Source organism: Acomys russatus, chromosome 23, assembly GCF_903995435.1.
Source record: "Acomys russatus chromosome 23, mAcoRus1.1, whole genome shotgun sequence".
Taxonomy (NCBI): Eukaryota; Metazoa; Chordata; class Mammalia; order Rodentia; family Muridae; genus Acomys; species Acomys russatus.
In genome coordinates, this window is record NC_067159.1 from 19,379,826 (window position 1) to 19,407,450 (window position 27,625).

Below are 27,625 nucleotides of genomic sequence, written 5' to 3' on the forward strand. Positions count from 1 at the left end.
GATCACATATTCTTATTTATACACCATCTGAGTTATAGATATAGGTTAGTCTGAGATCAAACTTTTACCAAAACTATTAAATATTTGATTCCTGGATGATAATGGTAGTATTTCTCAATTTTATTGCATTAGTTTTATTTGTAAGATATATATATATATATATGTACACATGTGAACTCAGGTACCCTCACAGATCAGGGATGGCATCTGATCCCCTAGAGATGGAATCACAGGTGATTTTGATCTGTCCAACATGGCTACTGAGTCCCAAACAAATTCTCTGTGAGACTGGTACAGGCTCTAACCACTGATCCATCTCTTCAGCGCCTAAAAATTAATTTTATATTGTAATAACCCAAAGAAGCTAAAAACATAGAAGTTTTGTGATCTGGTGATGAGGAAAAAATAATTTTTAGGTGTCATGCCAAAGCATGAAACAAATGAAAAGAAAATTCTCAGAAAGCTTTGGCTATATATAGAAAGAAATACTGGTAAACCAGATATTCAAATCTTTATGAAAAGCTTCTAATATTCCAAAGTAGAGAAATAAAAAAGGCTTTATATAGACACATTTCTTGACATTCACCCAGGAGTTAAAGATAGAGAATTGGCACATTTGAAGCAAATACTCACAGATACTCAGGTGCTGGGGAGAAGGCACAGTGGGTGTGAGCTCTCAATGCACATGCACGAGGACCTATAGTCCCAGGGCACACACAAAAGCCAGGGTCAAAAACCACAGTGGATGAGCTCAGCCTCTTGTTCCAGCCCCTTGATTTCAGAAAAAAATACTTGTACACACCTAAGGAGAAAAAAAAAAAAAAAAACCCAAAGCACAAAATGACATGCTATTACAATGCTTTATTTAGCAAGTAACAATTCACCCTCTTGATTCGACCCTTAGGTAACCGACAAGTGTTTATAGTTCTAGCTCAACTAAATCTTTCATGCTTTGGATTTCATGAAATAACAGAAGAACTTGAGTCCTGTTGTTATGTCCACACGTATATATGCTGGGTGCATGTGTTGTGCTTGCATTTTGCATGTGGAGACCCGAGGACAGCTGCAGTTTTCAGTCCTCAGGCTTTGTCCGAACTGATTTTTCTTTAAAGGAATCATTCGCATTGCTATCAAGTAGGCTGTGCTAGCTGCTAGTTGTCCAAGGAGCCCATGTGATCCTTATGACTGTTTCCCCAGCGCTGAGATGGCCAGCAGCCACACTAACACTATTGGTTCTTTTTAATGTGGGTTCTAGGGGATGAAAGTTACCTCCTCGTGTCTGCAAAGCAAGCACTTATCTGTGCAATGGCCATTTCTGGTTGTCAACCTGACCACATCTGGAATTAACTAAGGGTGTGTTTTGTTTTTGTTCTTTTACTTATTAAATAATCTGAAGCGGGAGAAGCCATTTCTAACCGGGGTCTTTGAGGTGAAAAGATCTGGGCTACACTTTCTAGCAGCCTCTATGAAGAACATGGCAGAAGGGAGCTCTTTGACCGCTGCCTCTCACAGGTGTTCGACCCTACTTACCGGCTACTGGACGGACTCTCTGTCCTTCTAGAGAGCCCAGGCCAGTACACTCTATTAATGTATTCTTAAAGAAGCAACACAATCCATCTTTAGTCAACATTTCAAATATTTTAAGATACTATCCTGTGTCCTGGGATACGTCATCACACAACATCTTTCTTAAATCATTTGTTCTTCAATGTTAATCTCTTATCCCATAACCCCTCTTCATACTTTATGTCCTCCTCCTCTTCCTCCTCCTCTTTCTCCTCCTCCTCTTTCTTGTCTGCCTCCTTCTCATCCTTCTACCTTCTTTTTCTTCCTCTTCCTTTGGATATTTTGAAGTAAAAAAAAAAAAAAAGCAACAAAAGCAAAAATAAAAACAAAAAACAAAAAAGTAAACAATGTCCTTCAGGGGAGTGGGAAGCTGGGCCCTGCAATCTTCCTCAAATGGCAACTGAAAATTTTCATTTCACCAGCCTGAAGACAAGGATATTGCTGGACCCCCAGTAAGTCCCAACAGGCTCTAGACCATCTGCTCAAAAGTCTGATTGCTAATGGATGAACAGGTTTTGTTTTCTTTTCATCCACGAATACAGCAAGCCTTAAGAGGGGACCAGGTTTGTAACAAAGGAGATGATGTCACAGAAAGCAAAAGAGGATAACGGTAATTTCAGTACATTGGGCCACATAAAACGCATCTTTTCATTTGCATAGACATTATGTAAAGCATTTCCAAATCTATGTCCTTCCATCCTCCTATAACTTAGCTTCATTAATTAGAATCAATTTTTAATTTCTTTTAAAAAATGAATACCAGTCGTGACTCAAATATATTTTTCTCTCTCAAAAAGATGATGCTGTAGCTTTAATGTGCTTGGAGCCGAAAAGGTTGTCATGGTGATGGCAATCTGTGCTAGGCTGCTCTATTTCCCTGGCCTTGTTCTGAGCCTGAAGTGGAAGGTTCTATTGTTAGGGTGGGATTCAGCATCTGCTAAACGAACCTGTGCTTAATTTTTAAACACAGTCTTGTTCCTGTTGCTGTCTTTGTCTCATGAAAACAATGCAGGTACTCAAGCAACGATAATGAAAATGTTTCAGACTGACAAGCCTTCTGTTTGTGATTACTGCACATCGCTCGAAAATGGTGTCCTGCAGACACATGGTTACCCGCCATAGTTTAGAAATGTCTGCCACCTCGTGGTGGCAGTCGGAAACTGGCAATCATTTAGCCGTTAAGAAGCAGGAGGGAAAAAAAAAAACACTAACTGCCTCAATAAATGCATAAACTCTTCCTTTTTGTCAGCTGTAGTTCTGATATTCCAATGGTGCCTATTAATTTTGTAAAATGGTATTTTTCTATCTGTTGATTTCACTTAACGTTTGCAAATGTTGGCAACAACATTGTTTATATCTGTATCTTTTAACATCTAACAAATCTATACTGATGGTTGCTTTAGTGTCTCATGTTATTTTTCACTTGGTTTAGGGATATACTGCTATCCTTTTTGGGACTCAATTTTTACTTTACTGTGTGTTTAGTGTCTAGTTGCTTGACTCATTTTTCTGGCTTCTTTGCATTTCATTTGAAGTTCCTAAGTTTTGTATTTTCCCTTATACCTGCACATAATACTGTAAGTTTTCATCTAGACATGGATTTACATGTCTTATGTATTTTGGTATGACAATTATCATTTCCAAGCATTTAAAATTTTTCATCACAGAAACCTGTTCTAGAGGGACATTGTTTTTTTTGTTGTTGTTTTTTGTTTTGTTTTGTTTTTCCTCATATTTCCTAACTGGGTTTATTTCTAAGGAAACATAGAAGGAAATGAAGACTCTTGAGGGCTGTGAACTATGGAGCCAGAGGACTCAGGCCCTGCACCAAGAAAGCTGCAGCGCCTGACCATTCGTCAACAGACTTGGGACATTATTTTTAAACATGTACATAAAAACCACAGCTTCTTCCCATTCATCTTTTTGTTAGGTATTTATTTTTTATTTACTTCTTTCTGGAGAAAATAGATTACTTTGGAAGTTTAAAGCAAACAATTAGATTATTCAAGTGGCTTGTTACTTAATAGGCCTCCGAGCATTGTTTACTACTCAAAGATTTTCCTTCACACTGTTCCCTGGAATGCTCAGGTCCCATGTTGGCCGTCGATGAAATCGTGGCCAATTCTTTTCTTCCAGGGCTCACTATTGTCTTCTCACAACATTCTAGACTCCGTTTGATGATGGTTCTGATTCCAATATATTCTAAGCAGGTGTGTGTGTGTGTGTGTGTGTGTGTGTGTGTGTGTGTGTGTGTGTGTGTGTGTGTTTCTTAGCTTGTCCCCCGGAATAATGTACCTATTGCTTCCATGTTCTGTACTGTGTTTCATAGTGTAATGAATCCTCTGCCTTCTATCTCTGAAGCCTCTGCCCTGACTCTCATCCCCTTCTCTTACTTTCTCCTCAGCTGGATGGTGATTTGTGCTCCTGGGTCTCTGGGCTGCTAGATTCCTCTACTAGGAATGTTATTTCCTCACTTCCCACCTCCTAGCCCATCATTTTTTTTTTTTTTTCAATTGCCTCCTGAGGAAGCTTTCCCTTATTGGATAAAGTGATGTGTGTCACTGTGGGAAACTCACATTCCTGAGTGCTTTTGGCTTCTGATTGTCAATCTCCTAGGCAAATACTGCATTCATGTTGGCCTCACCCAGTAGTAAGGAAGGCTTTGGTAACTGACCATAACAGACTGCTAATAGAACCTGTGTTTAGTTTTTTAAGCCATCTCACTTACCTACAATAATTGAATTAGATGTTAGCCTCTGTTGTATTTTTAAGATTTTTACAAAAAAATTAAAGGGAAATTAAAAGAAAAGAATTTGAGAATTTCTATACTCAATTTTTGGTTGTGACTTTATCCTTTCGGGGTTGAACCATCTTTCTGGGCTTCAGTAGCTAAGTTTTAAAGAACAGATGTGGCACCTGCGCCACTGCAGTAGATCAAGGGCAAGGGACTGAGGATTTAAAACACACACACACACACACACACACACACACACACACACACACACACACACTAAAACAGCACGTCCTTAGTGCTAAGAGAACGGCGGCCTTTATTCAGCGTCCAAAGAGCCTTTTTATAGGCAGCAAAGCAGGACTCCGACTCACAGGTGAAATCCCTCAAGAAGTGATTGCGCACATGAAGGAAAGTCCCAGGGAAAGGAGGAGTGCGTTCTCAGAGCGGGAACCATGACTAGCTAACTAACATAAGCACAGTCACAGAAGCTGCTTAAAACAGGACCTGCAACAGCAAGGCAGGCAGGCAGCCCAGTTGGGCCCGGTTCCCACAAACAGAAGAAGGTGGAAAGAGAATATCCCTTCTTTTCCCTTACCTCTCTTCTCCTCCAGCCCCTTTCTTCCTCATCTCCCTGGTGTCTCCAGAAGATTCAGGTAAGCTTCTTAGTGTGGGTTTTTTTTTTTTTTTTAAATAATTTCACTTTAGCCACTGAACATACAGAGCACTATAAGCAGGGACAAACAGAACACACCTAGCAGGCTGTGGTGGTGCATGCCTTTAGTCCCAGCACACTGTAAAGAAAGACAGACAATCTTTATGAGTTTGAAGAGGAACCAATCTTGTTTACACAGTGAGTTCCAGGACACCCAGGACTAACTATGTAGAGAAAACTAGTTTCCAAAACAAAATAAAACAAAACAGAAAAAAATCAAACAACAACAACAAACAACTCATGGGTTTTGATGTCATGGCATTTCCCAAGCTCTGAGCTTGTGCTGACAGAGCCTTTAAGAACCATGTAAGATGAATAACAAAGCTACTGTATGAGACATTGGCAGGAATTAGTTCACTCTCATTCCTGTTTTTATAAATCATTCTTATTAGCCATTGGTGGGTACTTACTATATGATTTGCTTATACACATATATAAGCTATGGTGCTGGCTCTCAAGTAGATGTGTCTGCGTTCAATACAGAGAGGCTCCAGTAACTCACAGGCACAGACTGCAGCTTAGGCTGAGACCTGCTGTGCTGTCAGAGAGAGAAGGATGAAGAGACAGCTTTATCAGATGTCTCTTATTGTTACACACCCTAACACGTGGCTCGGGCTACAGCGTGTCTCTTCTCAGTCAATAAATGTGATTTGGGGTTTGCCTTTTCATGTGCCTCAGTAGTAACAGCAGTGGCCAAAGGTTACAAAGCACTTAATATAGCCGAGACTTTCTCCTCGCTGCTCTGTGTGCTTCAGTGTTCTTCATCCTTACTGCAACCGTCCTTCATAAAAGAGGAGGACCGATCACGGGGAGAGCAACAGGGACTATGCTGTCCGATGGTACAGAAATAACAAAAATGGCAGGTCTGGAATTCAGGCCCCAGCAATTAAGCTCATTCCTTTATCACAGCTGGTTCTGGTATGCCCACAACAATAGCGATAACAGTAATGTCTGTATCTACTGCCACTTAACATATTACTTTATCTGCCCTAAAGGATGCTTCTGTAAACTTGGCTGTTGCCACTATCAACTAATCGGTTAGTGGAAAACATTTGCTTACGTAATTTTTTAAAGTCTGATTCATTATCTGAGAAATATTTCAAATTCTTATCTCTCTGGTTCTCACCAATAGATGTAGGAAAATCCCTAGCAGTGGGCAGTGCTTTCGCCTGTTAAGAGCCCTCTTGTGGAAAAGCTTCATAATTCAGGGAACAGTCTTACTTGCCTAGGGATTGTGAAATCTACAGGGTTGTGGGATAGGACTCGATGCAAAGAAAACCCACTAATAATAATCTGGCATCATCAATGGTGTTATTGAACTCAGCAAGCATTTTATAGATATAAAATTAAATAAGTAAAATGTGCAGTACTGCAAACACTAAAAGCAAGTCCAAGAGGCAACTGAAATCTATCTGTAAGCTACAGTAAAGCAGTTTACATGCCTCAAAGATAATGTTAAGCAATTGGATTATAGGAAAAGTTCATACTTATCTAAGAAAATAATTGAACATTAGCATTTTGTATGACATAATACTATGCTTTACTTTGCATCATTCATTTATGTTAAACAAATAAAAAAACAAACAAATTTTGACTAAGGCATTACCCTTGGACAAAAAGAACCCTGAAAAAATGTAAATACATGTTTTAGAGGCTTTTTAATTAATTAAAAGTAGGAACTTATTAAATATTAGTGTGTGGATGAATCATTTATTAGATGATCCTATTGTGAGAGTTTAAAGCATGGCTTGTCCTGGAGAACGATTCCCCGGTGGCAGGTATTTATTTACTTGCCTCTAACACTCTCGGGCTTGGTGTTGCAGGAGTGTATGTGGAATGACCTTATCTCTACTTCCACTTATAAAAATGGTGCTGTTCTGTGCTCTCACAGCAAGGAGACACCTGCATTTTCTGTCTCCTGTTTCTGAATCAGAAATGGTCTTCGCCATGTGGCTTATTGTTACTTTATGCACATTCCTAATGTGAAAAAGAGATGATATGATGAATAGTCATAATTCCCACATGAAAATACCCGTCGAATGCTCATCTGATTATGAGCTTCCCATTTAAGTGGTTTCCAAGGCTCATCAGCTAAACTTATTAGGAAGAGCTTGGTGTTAGCTTCTAATTGAATTTACCCACGACAAAGATGTGCACTAAGGTTCTGTACTGTTACTTTGGTGACTTATACTAACACTTGTGCTTGTGTTCATGTTGTTACTTGGATAATGTGCTAGTGTCAGTACTCGGGCAATGTGCTGGTATTTATATTGTTACTCAGGTAATGTGCTGGTGTTTGGACTGTTACACAGGCAATGTGCTGGTGCCTGTGCTGTTACTCAGATAATGTGCTACTGTCTGTACTGTTACTCAGGCAATGTACTAGTTACCTGGCTCATGTGCTAGCACTTACACTGTTACTCGGGTATCATGCTAGTGTTTGTACTGTTGCCCAGATAATGCGCCAATATTCGCACTATTACTCAGGTAATGTGCCGGTTCTTGCGCTGCTACTTGGGTAATGTGCTGGGGGTTGTACTGTTACTTTGGTAATGTACTAGTGTTTTCACTGTTACTTAGGTAAATGTGCTAGTGTTTTACTGTTACTTGGGTAATGTGCTAGTGTTTCTACTGTTACCCAGGTGACATGCTGCTGTCTGATCTGATAGAACTAAAAGGAATATAGATAGAGTCATGTTCCGGAGAAGAAAGAAAACTCTATATTCACCTACTCAGTACAAAGAAAATGAAGGCCCAGTAAAGGATATCCAACTTGGTCAGAGCTCTGTATGAAACCACCTGTGTTTCTGAGAACACGCCCCCCCTCATGTAGACTCCCCAAGCCCTTCCTCAGTATTCTAGTTTGCAAAATATGAGTTCCTGGCTAAGGGCTTGCTCATGCGCATTAGCCGTATAGAGACCTAGTTCAGTATTGTCGTAAATGAAATAACACTAAAATTTCCTCCTGAGTTTTATTTTATTCTCTATAGTGACAAGAACAGTCACTTTAACCTGTCATTTTCTTCTAAGAATTTCATTCCTGGCACTGATTTAAGTAGAGTTTCTTTAAAAAAAAAAAAAAAAAAAAAAAAAAGCCTTGCACACAGCCGTGTTATTGCTTGGGAGTGCCATTTGTTCCAGGGTAAAATAAATGCTATGTGTTCCGAAGAACATCACAGCTACAGTTTTTACTTTCTGTTCATGTAAAGAGACATGAAGCTGAAGAAGTAAGCGAGAGAATGACCTGGTTAAGGGAGCTTGGGAAAATCAACATTTAATGCCACTGCCTGCTAGGTAGGGAACCAGAAAGGCCTTCAAAGACGATGCTAAGGTGAAGCAGGTGAATTGAAAAGGGAGATGGTAGGAAGGGGGGGAGTTAAGAAAAGAATGGAAGAAAATTCAGTTTTATCTGTCAACATAAAAAGAGAAAGCTCTCTGCCCAAGATTTAGATCTTCATGGGGAGCTGAAATAAAATTAATTTCACCATAGGACTCATTTTTGAGCCTATTTGTCTATTAGTTAGCATCCTTTCCAATTTAGAGAGCAATTCGGAGTCTTGGATGGTGTAAGCTCTGTTCCCCTTGCAGGTGTATCAGTGATCAGTGTCTGTAGGAGATGAGGATCACTCCTAGCTCCTTCATTCCAGAGCCCACAGTAGATTTTTGTTTTTTTTTTTCTTTGTTTGTTGTTTTGTTTTGTTACCTCTGTAGTCTGTAGAACCTGATTGCTGAATCACAAACATGATTACAGCAGCTAAAGTTTGCATTTCGTGTGCTGTATTCTAACAAACAGGTCAAATATCCCTTTCCCGGTGGGTGATGTCTTTCAGGTGAGTTTTTCCTTTCTTCTGCTCTGCCTCCGTCCTTTGGGAATATCCATCATCAGTGCTAACCCTGGGAATGTGGAAGCCCTGATTTAAGTCTCTGTCTTAATTCCTTGTCAGGGAAATACCATCTTTCTTTAAGTCCTTACCAAGAAATGCAAACAAACTCTCAGATTGCCCAAGAAGACAGGCAGGTAACCAGGTAGGAAGTCGGAGCAGGGACACTCGCTGCCAGTTTGACTCCCAGTCACTCTCACTCACATCAGATGTGAGTTGCAGAGCTGAAAGCCCATGAGGTTACCTTGGATAGGAAAGAGACCGCCCCATCCTCACAATCCATGTGTTTGCTGTCTGGACCACATCCTTAGAAATATGCATATATCTGAAAGATTCCCATGGCAAAATATTTCTGTCTTGCCGCTATGGTAATAATTGTATTTTATCCTTTTTAGTGTGTGTGTGTGTTCTTGACCAATCCTGGAGCATACCTTGGAAATGGAAAGAAAATTCAGGTTGATGTGATAGCTGCACCTGATTTTGCAGGATAAATAGGTTATCTGTTAGCTTTATACTTCCCTGTTTCCCTCTTAATTACTTCTAACAGGACCACTTCAGTGTGTGCTTGGACTTGGGAAATTAGGTTAATATATCTTAAATCACATTTCTACAACCAAATTACCAACCATAAACCCAGTTACATACCAGGTTTGCCAAGGATACATCTATTCCTGATATGGAAAGAAAAATATTTAATGTAGTTTATATATTTTGATTAGTCTTGTTTTTCCTACAATGCTTCAGATGGAATACAATCTGTGAAAAGATTTAACATACAGTATTTTTGAAACCTAACTTCAGTTGTTTTAGATTTTTGTACGGGGGAAGTTTTAAATCATTGGGTTTGTTATTATTTTTCCGGATAATAACAATAAGAGAATATGTGATTGAGATGTATCTTTTAGAAGTTGTCTAAATATCACAATTTCTTAACCCAAAAGAAAAATATAATCCCATCTGAAGGATGAAATAAGGACAGTGGGAGCTAGTCAGATTTTAAGGAGTCTCCTGTATGATGTAAGAAAGATGAACTTTGGTGTGTACATGCATACATACACACAAATATATTTATACATGTATACATACTTCTAATTTCTAAAATTAAGAAACTAAACTGCTGCCTTTTTTGAGATTTATTTATTTATTTATTTATTTATTTATTTATTTATTTATTTAGTATTCTGTCTGTGTGTGAGCCAGCAAGACAGAAGAGGGCACCAGATCACATCTAGATGGTTATGAGACACCATGTAGTTGTTGGAAATTAAACTCAAAACCTTTGGAAGAACAATCAGTGCTCTAACCCCTGAGCCATCTCTCCAGCCCTCAGTTGCATTTTAAAGTAGCCATGGAAACTAAAATTCTCAGTAATTAAGAATACTAAGAGGGCTGACAAGACAGCTCAGCCAGACCATGCCTCCCCCCACAAGCACAAAGACTTAACTTAGGATCCTCAAAACCCATGTAAGAGAGGAAGGGTTGTGAGCATGCTCCTGTAACCCCACTCCTATGCAGAGCTTAGGCATAAATAGGTAGAACCCTGGAGCTTTTTGACCAGCTTGCCTAGCCTAATTGATGAGTCTCTGCTTCAGTGGTAGATCTCATCACAAAAAAGTAAAAGGTAGAGAGCTCTCTGATATTCACCTTGTGCCTCCATACTCACCCATGTGCACACATTCACACTTCTAGGCACACACAGCAGCCACATACACCCAGAACACACCTGAGAGATAAGAAAGAAAATATACAAAAATTTAAATAATTAAAAAAATATTAAAACATCTGTTTTGAGAGAGAAGGGATGTGTATATATATATATGTGTATATATATACATATATATATATATATATATGTATAGAGAGAGAGAGAGAGAAAGAGGATATCTATTACTGTGTTAAAACAACTTTTGCATTTTATATTGCATATGTATTTTTTTTTCATGTACTTAACTGGCAAGAAAATGTCTAAGTATAAACCTTGCAATGTACAGAATATCAAGTTTCAATAGCATCCGGAGAAATATTTTAATACATCCCATATGTGCATTGAGTGTCACTTTTTTCAAGGAAACTGAAGTCTTCAAATAAACCAGTAAATACTGAGACTTGAACCAATGTTTTAGATGACTTTATTTGATAAGTTTTCTTGATATTAGCAAGATTTTATCAGTACAAAAATTTAATAACTTTTTTATTACAAGTTATGAATAAGCAATTATAAACTCGGTTACAATGATTGTGTATGCTTTCATTGGGACCAAATAAAACTTCAGGTTCTTAACAAAATTTTGTCTTGCTTAATAATAACTCCATTTCATAAATAAGGCTAAGATTGATTCTCAAGTCTGCATCCTTCCCTCTGAACTGTTCTCCCTATGAGCAAACTGCTTCTTTCCAACCAGCACCAACTATCTGAGTGTAGATTTTAGATCACTCCACTGGAGCTTGTCATCTTGCCTCTACTTGGATTGGACCAGATAGAGCTGGACTTGTGTAAAAATCCTAAGGCTGGGGCTCAGCATGGCAGTGCATAGCTTTGATCCAGGCACTCTAGAGGCAGAGGCAAGTGGATCTCTGAGAGTTCAAGGACAGCCTGGTCTACATAATGAGTAGCTATGTAGGTCAGCTAGGGACCTACAAACAAACAAAACAACAACAACAAACAAACAAACCTCTTAACTCTGAAGTATCTATAGTTATTAAGGTTTATCATTTATTCACATACACTGTGCAGGTGGTGGTAGACCCTCAAAGGCATAGGCCATGAAAGTGATTAGGTGACTTGAGAGATTAAACCTCTGTATCCTGGAACTTCACAGGAGTTGTGTATGCAGTGGAGGATATCATCTCTGTCACACCCATTTACATATTATTTGACCTAGAAACCCATAACCCTAAACTATCTTAGGGACGTACATGTTTCCTTTTACAAAGCATATAGGAAAACTGCTTATTGGTGAACACTAGCAATATCTACCACAGACCCTATGTCACATGTTAATTTAAGTTAGCCTTAAGAAGTCTGTTTCTATTGTTATATCCTCTCTAAATTCTTTAAGAAAAAGCATATGGGCTATATCATAAACTCAAGATTATCAAAGGAACCAAGCAAGCACAGTAACAGGTAAAAAGTACTGAATGGACCAGGGAAAAGAAACCAAACATAACTAAAAAATACTGCTTAGAAAATAATGGGAAGCCAGAACTAAATGGAAAAAACTATGATTCCAGCTCCATTAAGGAACCAAAATCCAAACGTGGTGCCTGTTGTGTGGATGAGTCACCTAGATGTAGCTAAAACATGTGTGAATTTGTAGGAGTGAACCGTGGACTGAGAAGGAAGAGGAAGCCAGAGACACACATTGAGAAGCCTGGGTTGTCCTAAATGGCTTTACTGGAAACCATGAAAGAATTACAGCCAGCTAATTAAATTTCCAAGCCAAGTAGGCAAGGAAGATCACAAAGGATACACAGGCAGGCAGCAGGGCTAATTAATAAGGGTATCAGTGAGTTTTAGAACAAGAGGAAGAAGTGGTGTGAATCACAAGTTCTCCAGGGGTGGATCCTGGAAAGCAGCGGCAGCAACAGCTGCTAGAGCAACAGCCAGAGCAACGATGAATTTAATAATCAGAGGAGGGAGAAACAGTGCTGACACTTCACATTAATAGTAGAAAATCTAGTTACTTGAGATACCACAGAAGAAGCTCAGAGAACCTCTTCTTCCCTAGACACGAGATAATATGTGAAATTCAAGACACAATGGCATTACAGATGAAGTATAAATTACATGATTTGTCTGAAGCAAAGACTCCCATCTAGAGTCCAACAACTGAAAACATTAAGGAAGTTGGGAGATCTTCATGGGAAGATAGTCTCATGGGAAACTATAAATCTGGGTCGTTTTCGGCCTTAAGTATCAGTGCATTTAAATAATGCCTAAATTCTGAAACCAAAGTAAACCTTTCCAATGATTGTGTACAGTGAGAATTGTACACAATTTGGAATCTGATAATGGTTACATTAAAAAAAAATTTAAATGAACTTTAGAAAAAATGATGGCATTTTTTCCTAACTGTTAATGTAGTATAGTATTATATCTTCAATGTTTATAATATGAGCAATGGAATCACCCCTAAAAAGAAAGACTAGTTCACTACATGTAGTGGTTTGAAAGAAAATGGCCCCCATAGGCTCGTAGGAAGTGGCACTATTTGGAGGTGTGGCCTTGTTGGAGTAGGTGTGGCATTATTGGAGGAAGTGTGTCATTGGGGGAGGCCTTTGCAATCTCAGAAGGTCAAGCCAGGCCTAGTGGCCTACTTGTCTTTCTGCTGCCTGTAGTTCCAAATGTAGAGCTCTCATCTACCTCTCCAGCACCCTGTCTGCCTGTGTGCTGCTATGTTTCTTGATGTGCCTGTAATAAACTAACCCTCTGACCTGTAAACCAGCCCTAATTAAATGTTTGCCTTTATAAGAGCCGCTGCCATCATGTTGTCTCTTCACAGCAATAGAAACCCTAACTAAGACACTCCATTAATCTGAATATTCAAAGAAATGTCACTTGTTTGGGGCTACAGTAAACCAGTTCATATTCTCCTGGAAAAGCAGAGCAAGGGGCTTAGTAATAAAATGATCTGTTGTGATAAAAAAAGACTGTAGTACTGGGTCAATAGACAGGACCAGACACAAGTGACAAAACCAAGTACAGATGGGATAATATCATATAATGTGTATAATAAAACTAGGATTTCACATGTGTGGATGACAGGAGGATTATTCACTAGCCTATACTACAAAGACTGCAGTCTTGTTCAAGACAATCAATAGCCTGTTTTAGCATCTGCACAGAGCCTGTTGATTTGACTTCTAAGGTTCCTTGCAGTTTAGTTTCTTCTCCTTCATTTCCATACCCAGGAGAAGCCACCAGGACCCTCTAGCTACTGGACTCATGAAGTAATGACTTTCCTCAACCCCCATCTCTTAGAAATTTATATTTAAATGGACATTAAATGTTTCAGAGGAATTTTATGAAAATATTTTTCCATGCAATATATTCTGACTGTGGTTTCCCCTCCCCCAGCTCCTCCCAGCTCCTCCTCACCTCCCCACCCACCCAATTTCACGCTTTCTTTCTCTTTCTTTAGAAGACAAACAGGCAAATGAGCAAAACAATAAAAACATGTAAATGTAAAGCTAGCAATTTATATTAGTAACAATGCCCCACCAATATCAGAATTACAACCCTACATTGAAAACTTGGGGTGTGTATTAGTTACTTTTCTGTTTCTTTGAAGGGACATCATGACCAAGGCAACTTTTTCAAAAGAAAGCATTCAACTTGGGGACTTGCTTATAGTTTCAGAAGGTTAGTCCATTATCATCGTGGTGGGAGCATGGTGACAGGCAACAACTAAGAGAGGGTGACCCATGGGAGGTTTCTATGTTCAAATGCAACCTCTCCTTGATTTGCATTTTGATGTGACCCATATCCAGCAATAGATGATAGAGATGCATTAGTTTTGGTTTTTTTTCTTTGTTATTGTCACCATATAGGTAGATTCACAATGAACCTACTACACAATGAATGTACTGCATGATGCTCTTTCCAGCAGCCTCACCTAGTACTTGGGTTTGGAATGAAGAACCCTCCTGAAATTCTCCAGATCTGCTGACCAAAGTCAGACTTTCACATATTCTCAAGAACACTGATACTTCTTCACCAAATGTAAGAATACATAATCATAAACAATGACACTAGATTGGGATGATTTGCCTGCTTTTCAGCATTTCTGGACTATTTTAATGATCAGTTATCACCCATAGAGTTAAGTGTTAATATCACAATGATCAGTACATTCTTTCCTTCCTGTATCTTGCTTTCAATGTATCCGTTATATTTTATCACTAACTTTGGCCTATTTTCTTGTATTATCAGTGACAATTAAAAAAAATTCTACATCTCTGAACTACTGGCTATGGTAGATTCTGGGAGAGAGGGAGTAATTGTCTTGTTTTGTGCACTCTGCTGAATCTACCAGGCTCCAGTGGATAGATCCAAACTCACAGTCACACAGATGGCCCTGGTTCATCCTGATGGGTCATAAAACAAAATGAATAAACACTATATGTTAAGAAATGATTTGTGGAAAGAGAGGAGGGTGGGCATGGTGGTAGAAGGGTTGGAGGTTGGAGGTGAGTGTGGTCATTATGAATGGTGTACATCTGTGGAATGGTAAAAAATAATAAATCCTATAACTTGAAGCATTGTGTAAAGACGACACACTACAGGAATTTCTCTCAATCAACATAGGAATTATGCACTGTATTGATTCTGTGATCTCTGCCAGAAATTACAGTTTCAGAGTCATGAATAATCTTGGGGGGGAAACCCACATATTTCAATTATGTGCTCTAAATTCTAAGAAAATGCCTCTAAACATGTCTGTTTTATATATTTCCTACTTCCAGAGGAGAGATAGATTTTTTTCCTGTCCTGTTATTCTTTCAGTCTAAGGAAATGTGAGTAGTAATTACAGGTGTACTTTCGTGGGATAAGCATTCTCTCTAGCCTTTTTCTTTTTCCACAGTAGGGAATTGCTTAACGGTATTCTGTATTTCACTTAAAAACAGATGATATGCTCAATAAAATGTATCTTGGCCTTATGTTGCAGCCTAAAAAAATTCACGAATAGAGAACACATTGAGAAAATAAGTTACCTAACAAATTGTCCATATTGTTATTATTTTAGGACTTTGAGAGTGATAAATATATTCTATATTCCAAAGCACAGTTGACATTTATTCTTATAACAGGAGTTCCTCATGTACACAATGCATTTTCTCAGCTGATTTTTTTGGAATCTGAAAGAGAGAGAGATCATCTTTTGTCTTGAAGAGGAATGTTAAGGATGTTACGGAACTTTCTGGAGAGAACTATGAGGATGTTAAGGAACTTTCTGGAGAGAAGGCCTCCTTATGTTGGTGTTTTCTGGACCACTGGAGGTGGCTGGAACTGGCTACATCTCATTGTAGGTAATCACAGCTCTCATTGTAGAGACATAAATTCTGGGTCAGATGTGCTGAACACTGGAATTGTTCATTTCTTCTCTCAGCATTTATGGGTTCACACCCTGTATAAAGCACAGATTGAGACACAGCACTGGGCAAGACAAAGAGGTTCACTTTTAATTACCCAGTCCTCTAGTGGAAGAAGGAAATTATAAAATACACAGAATAAGATCAAGGAAACACTCAGAGCTATTAGGTTATTGTTAGTATAAGGAAAGGAGATCAAGGAAGGCAGTATAAGACAGGGTCTACTTGAATGTACTGGTCAGTCAAACTTCAAGATCCAAGTTGACGCTAGGGTAGTACTAGAAGGGCGCTAACAAAAAGACTTGCTCTCTCCAGATCTATAGGAAACATTAGAGCATGCGCTTTAGAACATCTTTTTATGTTTTGTTCCTTTATTCAGTGTTAAAAAGTGAACTTGGTAGTATAATGTTGGTCTTCATAACCTTCAAAGGACTGCTGTCTCTCTGTATCAGTCACAAATCCATATGAAGGCCCTTACGAGTCCTATGAGGATTAAGATGCTGCTAACTGATTTCATTGCCTGCCACTCTCTCGCGTTCTTGTTTGCTGAGATCCAGCACCATGATCTCCATGCATCCTCAGCACACCCACTTTTGCCTCACAGTCCTTCCATGTCTGCTTCCATCAGCTTGAATGCTCACTCTCCAGCTAGCTAACTGGCTACAACTATGAAGCTTCATGTCGAAGTCTTCCTTGAACTCCCTAATTTGGACAATCCTTCGTCTACCTCCACCTTACCAGCCTGTTCTCATCCTGGACCTCAATTTTGTTTCTGCAGATTGGATATTTACATCCTTAAGTTGAGTTGTCCATGAAGGGCATCTCCGTGCATTTGAATCTTTAGCTAAAAACGAGTGACAAAGAAATTCAGGCAAATGCAAACCAGAGGAATGTTCTAGGCAAAAGAGAATTGGTGCCAAAGTACTCAAGTGGGAACGGAAGTGACAGCTTTGGCTTGTAATGCTATTCACAATGCTGGAAAAGGAAGGACCACGGTTTCAGATAATGTCAGGATGGCAAGCAAGGGTTAGGCCGTGGAAGAATTTTTGGTTTACAATAAGTGTGTGTGTGTGTGTGTGTGTGTGTGTGTGTGTGTGTGTGTGTGTGTGTGTATTAGGGTCAATAAATGAATTTACCTCTTAGGACAAAGAAGAAAGAAAACAAATTGATCATACTGCAAGAGGGCAAGAGGTAGGGGGCTGGGCAGTAACTGCATGCAGCATGGAGCCATAAACCCTGGGAATCTCCAAAGTCCGTTTTTGCTTGAATGAGTAGGTGTGCTTTCCCCCCAGTACATAACTCCTGCTGTGAGAATAATAACAGTCCAGATTGGCTGGCATACAGTCCTAGAAGCTTACTATGAGCTTCCCAGTTATGCCATTGCCAGTATGCAAATAAGGGCAATGCAAATTATGTGAAGAAAGGTAGCCACCGTTAATCAAAATTTGGTCCTGGGTAGAGGGCAAGGCAAGAGGTAGGGCAAGGCAGCAGCTCTGTGGTGTCCAGACACTGCCCTTCTCAGTTAGCTGTCTGGCTGCAGTGACATTTTTCTGTTTGGGATGTTAGCACCAAGCTTCCAAAGAGTCTTTGGTGGGAACCAATTGTGTTTTTCTGATCTCTTAGTAATAATAGTGTTCCCTTCACAAAACAGGTGTATGTGTTACTTTTTCCCTGGCAGGAAGCCATTCAAGGATTTTAATCTGAGTAGGGTTTAAGCAGATACTGTTTTTAAAGGACCATGTCAGTCACTGTGCAGTGGAATCTTAAAAAAAAAAAAAAAAAAAAAAAAAAAAAAAAGCCAAAACTAAGGGAGGGCATTGTATAAAGGAAGAGTAATCAGGAATTATTGGGAGGAGGTATGTTTGGCATGAAATTTATATTAAATAGCTATATGTAAGCATCACATAGACCTAGAGTTATGGAAAAATGTCATAGCCACAGTGTTGTCTTAGCATCATAGCATAACAAGAGTTATCAGTTGACTAAGAGGTAGTTACTAAGTAAAGGCTGTGTTATTCACTTTGCATAAAACTGAGGAATAGGGAAGCTATATCGCTAAGGAACTTCCAAACTAGGTAAGAATATTATTTTCTGGGGTTTTTTTTTTTTCTGTTGCTGTGATAAAATAATGTAAAAAAGACATTTTAAGAGAGAAAGGATTCTATTTGGGTTTTTGTGTTATGGTTATGAGTGTTTTGTCTTCATACCACATGTGTGCAGTGTCTACAGAGGCTGCAAGAAAATATGTGATTTCTTTTCTCCCCAGGCTTTAGTTACTGTCACCCAACAAATGCCATTTTGTATTTGTGTACTAAGTATGTATAATGAGACATGGCCTATCTCTATCAAGCTCCAAAATATTTTATCTCCCCCAAAGAGCACTCAATACTCATCAAGTAATTATTCCTCCTGTTCTCCAACCCCTAGTATTCAATAATTTGCTTTCTATTGATAACATATTTTTTATCACTTTTAAACATGAAATTATAATATACTTTACAACGTGAAAAATAATTTTGCTGCATAAAATTTGCAAGCCTCGCCAGCATGAAATTAATTTCAGATCAAACTAATATATTCTAATTATACACAAATATAAATCTCATAATCTTCAAATTATTTTAAATATTGAAAAATTGCTCAATAATATTAACTGCATATTTTGTATGTGTTAGGGGATGCAAGAACAGAAGAAAAGGAAAAAAAGATAGATAGCTTTTATACTCATGTAATAAATTTTGATGAACTTATTTTGAGTAATTAGTTTAAATCCAGTCATTGAGAACTTTAAACTCAGAGTCCACCATATTTCAGAATAATTACTTCATGGGTGTGGGGCGTTCTTTGGGGAGAGATAAAAATATTTTGGAAGTTGATAGAGGCAAACATTGTGAAACGTTCTAAATGCACAAAATGGCATTTGTTGGGTGACAGTAGCTAAAGTCTGAGGAGAAAAAATATGATGAAAGGAAAGCAAGATTCTTGTGTTGGGGAATGCTGTCAAATAGGTGCTCCCTCCATACAAGAGGCTACTTTTTCACTGGTTTTCCTGGTTCTTTACTTATTGTCTCCATCTATACAATGGAAGGCTTCAGTGAGGGTCTGGTTTGGTATTGTGATCATGACTTGTTTGCTCTTGTATAAAAGGAGGAAGAGAAATAAGGTTATATGAAAGTATAGTTCCAGTAAAAAAAATGTGTATTTTAAGTAACATTTGATATTGATGTTAAGAAGATGTATTTCAAAATATACATCTGCAATATACTGATAGGTGTATCTAGCTATAGACATTTCTTTGAGTTGCAAGAAAGGAGTCTGTTGTGTTTCGTACAAAAAATATTAAAGGAAGAAATCTGTGACAGAATACTTTGGGCAATTTAGGAAAAAAATTGAACAGCAATGTTACTTAAACTTAGGATATATATTTATTTTTTTTAAAAAATATTTACATTCCTGGAGAAGAAATCTGATTTTCCCGGCCTAGATAGCTGTTAAAGAACTGATCATTTGTGGACAGGGTTTGAAGACAAGGAAAGCAGTCATGACACATGCGGTTGTTTCATTTTAGTGTAGATGTCTCTCCCAGCAAACATGGGACAAATGGCCCTAGAGGTTATGTTTTCTGAAGGCATTAGAACTTGCTGCCACAGTCTCTGTGAGTTCGCATGTACATTGGCTAAGGCCTTGCTTCCTTGGTGCTGTTCATCCCCCCTGGCTTTCCAGTCTTTCCACTCCCTCTTCAGCAAGAGTTACCTGAGGCCTTGTGGGGAGGGATTTGATGGAGACATCCCACTTAGGACTGAGTGTTTAATGGTCTCTATCTCTCTGCACTCTATCCAATGTGTCTTTCCCTTAATTTTTAAGCATAAAAGGATTACATGTTATCTGTCTGTTTGTCTGTCTGTCTTTCTGCCTGCCTGCCTGCCTGCCTGCCTGTGTACCAAACAACCATGGAGGACCAATCTCCAGCTGATAACTTCTCAGGAAACCCTGTGTGAGAGGAGGCAGAAAAATTGTAAGAGCCAATGGGGATGGAAAATGCCAACCAAACAGTGCCTCATAGATACAACTAGACTGGCACACTTATGAACTCACAGAGACTGTGGCAATATGCACAGGACCTAAAATGTGTGGTTTTCCAGTGCTGAGAGAGGAAGTGGACACAAGCCCCCATTCCCACCCCAGAAGCTAAATCCAAATGATAACGGCTCACAGAGGAAAGATGAATTTTCTTCAATGGTGTCTCCCTTGGTATGCACAGCTGTAAAGGGGTCAAATAAACAGAACTTACAATGACAGCATTATTCTCTACCACACAGAACTAAGGCCAGCGGACTGCCACTTTGTTAAGGAGAAATCTCCTTGAATGAAGTTAATTATGATGTTACAAAAATCCTTACATCTAGAAAAAGCATCCCTCTGCTATGCTACATAAGAGTCTATTAGCTTATGTTTGCCTTTAAGCACTGAGGTTCAGCATCCCCATGATGAATCTGATGCTGGCTCATCCTCACAGTCTTCTTAGTAGGATTTAGATGTCCTTTGTTCTCCTGCTTCTTGCTCCTGTCTTTTGGAGGGGCTTGCTTTTAATCTATAAACATCCTTTCTCCTTTGAAGGTTTTCTCCTCATCCCTTAATTGTTCTCACATGGGAAAAGCTACTTTTCTCAGACTTTAAAATCACAGCTTCAGTGATGGTTCTGAAGTTGTGTCTCTAGGGCTTATGAAAGGCCAGTGCCCCTGCCATGTTCTTATTGCACTGTAATCGCATTGGAATCAGGAAGCTACAGCCAAGGTCAGGTCTGGTGTAATTAACTAAGTCAGATCAATTTGAGGCCATGTGGCAGGGCATCCCTCTGGAGACTCTGGACCAGGCACACAAGTCCAAGATTCATCCCTTTATGAAGTCATCACTGCAAAATAAAAATTGACATCTAGGGTGCTACACATTCAAGAGATTATAATATCACTGGACTATATCCCTAGCTCCAACACTGACTGTTTAAACCCAAAAATTACTAGTTCATATAGGCATGAGCTGCCTTAAAATGAAAAGTAATATCTATTTTGCTGTCAACCAAGGCCTAAAGAAACAATTAAGTTCTATGTTGTTCTCCCATGCAAGGCTAGGTCAAGCTGTCCCTTGGTGGAAAATGGGACCAATTGTAGAAGCCATTTGTTTATGGCCAGGAAGCATCCCTATATAAAAGCATCCATTTGCATCTGGGTAAGTCCTGGAATCCTGGAATCCACTATGATGTACTAAGGTCAAAATTCTGCCTACTTGGCCTGCTTGATCCTTAAGGTTTAAAGCTGTAGGTTCAGACTGCTGTCATTAAAAGTCATGGGTAGAGTTTTAGGCTTAAATCATAATCTCAAAACACCTGCAGCAAACTACCCACATGGTCTGTAGTTCGTCAAACACTAGCAAAATCTGAAAACACTTGAATTGCATTAAAAGTCCTTGCTTCTTTGTAAAGCTGAGGACAGGATTTGTCTACATTTCAAAAATTCTGGTTGGAACTAGAGCACTTTGTTTCTGAGGCCATGGATAACTTTCTGCTTCTAAAAGGGCAGGTGACGTCATACAATGCTAATGACTTGGCATTTACCAGACACCTGGTGGTTTCTCTAACTGAAAAATAATCATTAGGTGGTATCATGACATGACACAACAGACGTGGTATAAAATTCAAATACAACTATGGGCATAGCACCTATTTACTTATTGGTAATTTGTTCTTTAACTTCCAGACTTTGTTCATAGAGGCTTAGGAAATACTCATTTTCACTTTTGAATTACATACTTAACAGCTCCTAGCTTTGTTAAATGATCAACACAATGATTTTCCCCCAGAAATATTTATATCAGGCATTTAAAAAATGGTGTTCTTTTTTAGATTGCCTTTCCCCACCCCTCTCTCTCAGCCACATCACTTTTATTCTTATTCTTTTATATTTACATAAAATAGAAAGTTCTCTGAGAAGCTTTGACTATGCTGCTGAGGGAGCCTACGTTCAATAACCACTCTTCCTAGACCTCTCTAGTTAAGGCTCATAACAGAGGAACTGTGATCTCTCGCTTTTAAGTCTGTATGGTTCCTGACATCATGATCTACAGTGTATGTCCAAAAAGGGAACAAATTAAATAGGTACCATTGGTTCTGCTTTACCATATTTATTGCAATGGAAAGTAAATCATTTTTATGTAATTATTCATTGTTTAAAATAATTTTTAAGCACAAAAATAGTGATCGTTTCAAAAGAAATTAAGAAAGTAAGTTATTTTGAGCCAAATGTGATCTAGGACTGAAAATATAGGTTGAAAATACGCAGAAAGTATAATCTTGGGAAAAAGAAGTTGTAACAACTTTTCAAGACAACAAAGACAATCATAAATGGTATGTGGTGACTACACTGGTGGGGGCATTATATCATCCGAGCTAGAAAAAGTCTGGCAAACTAATTGTGGATTGGGAAGGTGCCTATTGAATTCCTAGAGGAAATCTGAATGAGGTGATGGGTCCATTCTTTGTCAGTCTCCAGATAGATAACCATGTCAAGCGTATGTGTCAGAAAGTTTACCTAGTGGTCTTGAGACTATTAGGTCAGCTTCACAAGAACAAAAGCAAGGCCTTCTTTTTAATTTATTTATTTACATTTATAATATCTTTCCTTTATTCTTTGACAATTTCATACATGTATGCAATGTACCTTGATCAAATACACTGCAACTGCCTCCTCTTATTCCCTTAAGACATCCTCCAATAATTTTTCTCCCACTTCATGCCCTTTTCCCCCCTTTCCTTCCCCTCCCCTCCCCTCCCCTCCCCTCCCTTCTCCTCCCCTCCCCTCCCTTCCTTAGTTTCTTCCTTTAGGAAAAGAAAGAACATTGTTTTATGGTGCTGTGCAAATTTAAATTCATTATTTTAAAGTGATCAGAAGACTATGATCACATGAGGATGTCCTTCAGCAAAGTATTATCATTTTTTTTTAAACTATTACTCTAAGTCAAAATGTGATGGGAAATTTACCAATAAAACATTTATATGGTGCATATAAATAGACTTGTGGAAACAGAAACAGCAGCCAGCAGATTTACTCTGTCACCTACAATTTATTAACATAACAAATGGATAAAGTAGCATAAAATAAACAATAAGCCAATTTCATTTCCCTTTCATTGGTCAGTTCCAGATGAATATTTGTCATTATCACATTTAAATGTTTGTAGTAGAATGCAGTTGTTTTGAGAAAGAAGAGTCTGAGAAAAGATCTAGAAATTTGTAATTGGTGTTCTATAAGAACTCACAAAAGTATATTTTTGTAGAAAAATAATTGTGAAAGTAACAAAATTTTCATCTCTTTGTGAATATGAAATAACAGTTTAGAGGGCATTATTGAATAGTGGGCTATCATTCATTACCAGTGATTCAAAAGTACAAATCAGGGCCATGGTGATAACTCAGTGAGTAAAGAGTTTTCTGTGTAAGCATGAGGATCTGAGTTCGAATCCCCAGTACCCAAATAAAAGCCAGACACCCCAGTGTGTGTCACTAACTCCAGTGCTGTGAGAGGGAGCAGAGACAGGTGGGTGCTCAGAGCTCCCTGGCTAAGCTCCAGGTTGAAGGTGAGATCTTCTCTTTAAAATGAAGTGGAGAGGACTAAAGAAATGGCTCAAAGGTTAAGAGCACTGGCTACTCTTGAGGAAGACATGGAGTTAGTTTCCAGCACCTACACGACAGCCCAAAATTGTCTGGAACTCCAGTTCTAAGGGACCTGACAACTCTTCCCACAGGCACCAGGAAATACACTCGGGGAAAACATTTATACATATAAAATAAAAACGAGTAAATAGTTAAAAAGTAAGGTAAAGGGCAGTGCAAGAAACATCTGATATCAGTTTCTGGTCTCGTCGTACACACATCTTCACCCTGCTACACACACACAATGGTGCTTTATATATACTTCTAAAGAAGAAAATAATTATATATTTATAATTTCTAAGTTAGTGTCTGGCTCATTTTATTAAAAAGAACATATTAGCACATGTCTATTTCACTTATATATGGACACTATGAGGTAAAGAAGTGGTTGAGAATCTGGATTTAATATCATTTTATTCTCTAGAAGGAGGAAAGGTAGTCCCCCGGAAGTCTAGTTCTGGGGACTTAACAAGCAAAGGTATCGCAAAACCAGAGCGAGATGGAACGGTTAGTTCTGTTTTCATTGCTGCAGTTTCTGTGACTTGGTCCTCCTTGTCTTGCTGGTTCAGAGAGCAAGGCATTGCAAATGAACATTTCCTTTACTGTAAAGAATATCCTCCATTTGGGGGGCTTCTGTTATCTATGAATATAATCAGTTCAAAATGATTCTTAGGACAGGAAGACATATTTTGTAGTCACAAATCCAGTATTCTCCACACTAGCATATATGTCATATATAATTTATATCATATATATTACAATATATAGTATATGTATGCAACTATAAGTCTAAATTGTCACATCTAGTTAAAATTTAACTGAGAAACAATAAGTTTGCATTATATTAATAATACATTTAAAAGCTGTGTCATAAAAAAAGAAGAGAAAAAACATTAGCATATTACCAAAAGAAGGTCCTAGAAATTTAAACTGGCCAGATGAAGGGTTGCTCTTTTGCATTATAATAAGCCCTTTGATATTTGATTTATTTTTAACTGTATGCTTTGTTTTAAAAAAACTCTTTATAGAAGCTGAGGGGTTTTTCTAAGTTATTGAATGAAAAATCACCAATAAGTAAGTAAATAAAATAAAATAAATACCTCTGAATAGATATAGCTTACTAATAACTAACAATAGATAATGGTTATGTAGAATCCACTGTGCATCAGGAACATGTCAAAGCAATCAATATGCATCTCCTCATTATCTAAGTATAGGCAGCAAGTACTTGGATTACTGCTCTTTGCTTTGAATGGCTGTGAAACAGTGTGGTCCATGAGTCCTGCCACCAAAGTCTGAACTTTAAGTACATTTGTTTTGTTCTGTAGAACTAACTGGCCATGCCTCTTGAACTATGATTGAGAGAGATAGTCCTTTCACTCTTCTGACAGGTTATTATGATTAACTAGTCATGTTGTGTGCCTTCCTTCTAACTTGGCATTCTAAATTCTAAATAGTTAGGGTGTTAATAGTTAAATCCCTCTTTAGATTTTCAGAATTCAGAACATCCAGAAACCTCTGTACTGTTCCTCCTTAAACTTTACTTTCACCCACCAAGTAACCCCAAGTACATAGATTAAAGTCAACATTAACTTGTAGAAAATGTTGGCATTTGGCCATTACATGAACCTGTTTTCTTCCCTTTAGCTGTTGCCTCCAGAGCTGGCCAGTGAGTGGCAGATGGCCCAGGCTTATTTTAGAAGTGGTATAAGGGGCATATTTTAGCAAAATATTAGACAGATGATTGACAAAATGTTATATTTAAATTTTAACATATTTTGGCATGGCTTTAGTACAGATTTTTACATATTCAATTTGTCTTCCTGGATTATCATATTTCCATTCAGGCTGCATTTCTTTATATGGCTAGTTTCTCCCCCTGGCCATAGAAAGTATTCAATTTTTAATATTTCTATTACAACAAAGAAAATGGAAATTAGTCAATATTGAGTCTCTGAGGGAAAAATGAAAGAATCTAAGAGCAGTAAGACTACAGTTCAGCCAGATATATTTCCCAGGCTCCAAATAACACATATATGTGGTCTTTGTCTTTGAAGCTACACACAGTTACACATCAACTGAATGTTGGTATGAACTTGACTTAATTTTGACATCATATATGTAGTGTTTTTTTTTTTTTCAATGCGGGGTTAAATAAAAGAGAACTGATTTAGAGGACACGGAACTTGTCCCTAAGCACTTTGTGATCTAGATTGGGACCTGCCTAGTAGGAAGCAACTGAGTAGATACTCTAATGAAAATGAGGAGGCATGAAAGACTGAACTCCACCCTCCGGGTCAGCCCAGCTCCTCTCTTAAGTGAATGGTCTCTTTTCTTTGATTATTGTTGTTTTACAAACACATACACTTATATATCACAAATACGTCAGTCTAACCACCTTTTCAGGTCATGTTTGCCTGTGTATGATTTCAAGGCTGACCACTCCTCTCTGGACAACCACTAAGGGTGCTCATCTGGTAAAGCTAACTCTTGATTCTCGGCAGTCATGAGTTGCCAGTGTTTCTTCACATAATTGTGGAATCCACTGAGATTTCTCACTTCCATGTTAACATGTCCATTGGTTTGCTGTTGTCCTAGCCTTGTTTATGCAGCCATGTTTAGGAAAGACCTTTTACAGCTGGCTTCCTGTTCTTCGGATTCTTGTCTTCTTTCTGCCCCCTCTTCCACAATGTTTCTTGAGTCATAGATGCAGATTCTGTGACGTAGATATATCTGTTGGGGCTAGGCTTCTCGGGATGTGTTGACTTCATCATTGTGTCCACTTGTGGTGTTCTGTAATGGTCTGTGTTTGATAGAAAGAGGGGCTTGCTTCTCTGATGAAGGACGGTAGCTACACTTATCTGTAGGCATAAGAATAAGACTTAGAACGTAGGAAGGATTTATACTGGCTTATTAAAAGGGTGATAGTGGATTCCCTTCTATAGTTAAGACACCACCAGCATATAAGTGCCACTTGTTGCACCTTTATCTTGCGGTGCTGGCAATCGGCTGAGCAGCTATTTCTATTCAGTAATGATCACTTGGAGACCTATTTTACCTTTTTGTGTTATGTTTTGCCTATACAAAGATTGGAGTCCTTATAGTCTAGAAAGAACTTATACTTCCTAAAATCTTAACTTTGGGAACGTTATTTTTCAAAATATATTTTATTAATTTATTCATATTACATCTAAACTGTTATCCTGTTCCTTGAATCCTCCTGTTCCTCCCTCCCTCCCATTTTCCCCTTACTCCCCTCCCCTATGACTGTGACTGAGGGGGACTTCCTCCCCCTGTAAATGCTCATAGGGTATCAAGTCTCTTCTTGGTAGCCTGCTCTCCTTCTTCACTTACCAGGAAAGTGGGACAGATGTGAGGACATCCTATTGGGACTTTAGGTGAGAGAAGCATGGGAGAATGGGGAAATAGAAGGATCCAGAGGGTCCTAGAAACCTACAAGAAGAACATTATGATTGGCAGATCTGGGCCCAGGGATCTTGCTCAAACTATGGCACCAGCCAAGGACAATATGTGCAGTAAACTTCAAACCCCTACCCAGATCTAGCCAATGGATAGGGAAAATTATTTGTTTAAGCTCTGGTTTCTATGGTTCATTTATGATTTTTTTGAATGTTAGAAAATGTGGAAACTAAAAAGTTTTAATGTTAAAGGTTTTTGTTCTAAATTTCCTCTTCACCTTTTCATTATTCCATCAGTGTCTCTCTTCTTTTTATGAAAAATAAAATCCTCCAAAGTTTAATCTACAATGCTACTTTGTGTCTTTAAAAGGATGAGTAGTATCTTCTGATCCTCTCCGTTCCATCATCTACCTTTGGCTTGCTTGTCTTTCCATTGTCTTATGGGTGAGTGTACAAGAGATGCAAGAAGGAGCTTGAAGAACTCTGAAACTTAGCATTTCAATGCACCATTCACTT